The following is a 3461-nucleotide window of genomic DNA, read 5'->3' as shown; positions in this document are numbered from 1 at the left end:
CTCACTAGAACTCTTCATTCTCTCAATAGAACTCTTCATTCTCTCACTAGAACTCTTCATTCTCTCACTAGAACTCTTCATTCTCTCACTAGAACTCTTCATTCTCTCACTAGAACTCACTAGAACTCTTCATTCTCTCACTAGAACTCTTCATTCACTCACTAGAACTCTTCATTCTCTCACTAGAACTCTTCATTCTCTCACTAGAACTCTTCATTCTCTCACTAGAACTCACTAGAACTCTTCATTCTCTCACTAGACCTATTCATTCACTCACTAGAACTCTTCATTCTCTCACTAGAACTCTTCATTCTCTCACTAGACCTATTCATTCACTCACTAGACCTATTCATTCACTCACTAGACCTATTCATTCTCTCACTAGACCTATTCATTCACTCACTAGACCTATTCATTCACTCACTAGACCTATTCATTCACTCACTAGACCTATTCATTCTCTCACTAGACCTATTCATTCACTCACTAGACCTATTCATTCACTCACTAGACCTATTCATTCACTCACTAGACCTATTCATTCACTCACTAGACCTATTCATTCTCTCACTAGACCTATTCATTCACTCACTAGACCTATTCATTCTCTCACTAGACCTATTCATTCACTCACTAGACCTATTCATTCACTCACTAGACCTATTCATTCACTCACTAGACCTATTCATTCACTCACTAGACCTATTCATTCTCTCACTAGACTTATTCATTCTCTCACTAGACCTATTCATTCACTCACTAGACCTATTCATTCACTCACTAGACCTATTCATTCACTCACTAGAAGTCTTCATTCACTCACTAGACCTATTCATTCTCTCACTAGAACTCTTCATTCTCTCACTAGAACGCTTCATTCTCTCACTAGACCTATTCATTCACTCACTAGACCTATTCATTCACTCACTAGACCTATTCATTCTCTCACTAGACCTATTCATTCTCTCACTAGACCTATTCATTCACTCACTAGACCTATTCATTCACTCACTAGACCTATTCATTCTCTCACTAGACCTATTCATTCACTCACTAGACCTATTCATTCACTCACTAGACCTATTCATTCACTCACTAGACCTATTCATTCTCTCACTAGACCTATTCATTCACTCACTAGACCTATTCATTCTCTCACTAGACCTATTCATTCACTCACTAGACCTATTCATTCTCTCACTAGACCTATTCATTCACTCACTAGACCTATTCATTCTCTCACTAGACCTATTCATTCACTCACTAGACCTATTCATTCACTCACTAGACCTATTCATTCACTCACTAGACCTATTCATTCACTCACTAGACCTATTCATTCTCTCACTAGACCTATTCATTCACTCACTAGACCTATTCATTCTCTCACTAGACCTATTCATTCACTCACTAGACCTATTCATTCACTCACTAGACCTATTCATTCACTCACTAGACCTATTCATTCTCTCACTAGACCTATTCATTCACTCACTAGACCTATTCATTCACTCACTAGACCTATTCATTCACTCACTAGACCTATTCATTCACTCACTAGACCTATTCATTCACTCACTAGACCTATTCATTCACTCACTAGACCTATTCATTCACTCACTAGACCTATTCATTCACTCACTAGACCTATTCATTCACTCACTAGACCTATTCATTCATCTCACTAGACCTATTCATTCACTCACTAGACCTATTCATTCACTCACTAGACCTATTCATTCACTCACTAGACCTATTCATTCACTCACTAGACCTATTCATTCACTCACTAGACCTATTCATTCTCTCACTAGACCTATTCATTCACTCACTAGACCTATTCATTCACTCACTAGACCTATTCATTCCTCACTAGACCTATTCATTCTCTCACTAGACCTATTCATTCACTCACTAGACCTATTCATTCACTCACTAGACCTATTCATTCTCTCACTAGACCTATTCATTCACTCACTAGACCTATTCATTCACTCACTAGACCTATTCATTCTCTCACTAGACCTATTCATTCACTCACTAGACCTATTCATTCACTCACTAGACCTATTCATTCACTCACTAGACCTATTCATTCACTCACTAGACCTATTCATTCTCTCACTAGACCTATTCATTCACTCACTAGACCTATTCATTCTCTCACTAGACCTATTCATTCACTCACTAGACCTATTCATTCACTCACTAGACCTATTCATTCTCTCACTAGACCTATTCATTCTCTCACTAGACCTATTCATTCACTCACTAGAACTGTTGTGGACATGCTCAGTTTGAAACCAACCGTATTGTTGTGTTCTAAAAGCAACAGGGGGATTTGGAAACCTGTCTTCCTGTTGGGGAAGTTAATCCACTGTGGAGCTGTGTTACTCTGTAAAGCATAGAGAGGGATTTAAACAGTGGCAGTCACTAGGTGGAAAAACACCATTTCACAGATGGCAAAGAGAGAGAAAGAGAGAGAGAGAGAGAGAGAGAGAGAGCGAGCAACTCTGGTAAACAACTAATAAAACACATCATCCCTGATCCAGGCAATACACAAGTAAGGATAGATCAAACGTCTGTACCGTATACACACCATTGCTTAAACATCATGGAGGTGGATTTGACTTGCAGATGTGACCTGATGGCACGGGTTCCTCCAAGTAATTAGAGCTGGGTATCTGGGGACCAAAGTAAGATGTTGAGACAGGCTGTGTGAGGTCACATTGACCAGGCAGTGGGTTGGGGTTGGCACCTCTGCCACCTGTCTCCTGGCAACGGGCCTTGTCTTAGGCACCCACCACCAGCTGGGATGCTTAACCTGCATAGGCACGCACACAAACGGGATGGGGCACAGACACACACACACACACACGTGCGCACACACACTCACACGAGTGCACGCACAAACACGCAAACTCCCAGATGTGGCACGTTGGGAGACAGATGTTGTGTCACCGAGGGGAAGTCAGGGAGGGAACGAGGGAAGGTTTCAAACAGATTGTAGAGGGGAAGGTGTGCCAAGAGTGCAACCTGTCAGTCTGTCAGTCACTGTACAGAACATCCCTGGGAGGGGAATTATACTAGGAGGATACGGCGGTGTTCTGTACTTTGAGGTTTTTACTGTGTGTCGATCGGGAAAGTACAGTGTGGAGCTTCCTTCATTATGTTCTAGGATTGAGTGCACTGGCTCTGAGTGCTCATACGAGTGCACTCTAATGCTTGCCTGTAAACCCTGTGTGAGAGAGATGCTACTCTGATCCGCTCGCTCTTCTCTCCCTCTCCAAACTAAACGCAGAAGGCGAAGCTCCGATCCTTGCAATGATTCTCCCGGAGTTGTCTGTCTGATGACCTCGCTGCAGGTTTAAACTGATAAGACAAGAGGGATTGGCCCGTCTACTGGGGGTTAATATGCCTGATCATTAAAGAGAGAACTACTTGATATGGGTACGGTGGTG

Source organism: Salmo trutta, chromosome 30 (genome assembly GCF_901001165.1).
Source record: "Salmo trutta chromosome 30, fSalTru1.1, whole genome shotgun sequence".
Classification (NCBI taxonomy): Eukaryota; Metazoa; Chordata; class Actinopteri; order Salmoniformes; family Salmonidae; genus Salmo; species Salmo trutta.
This window is presented reverse-complemented; position numbering follows the sequence as displayed.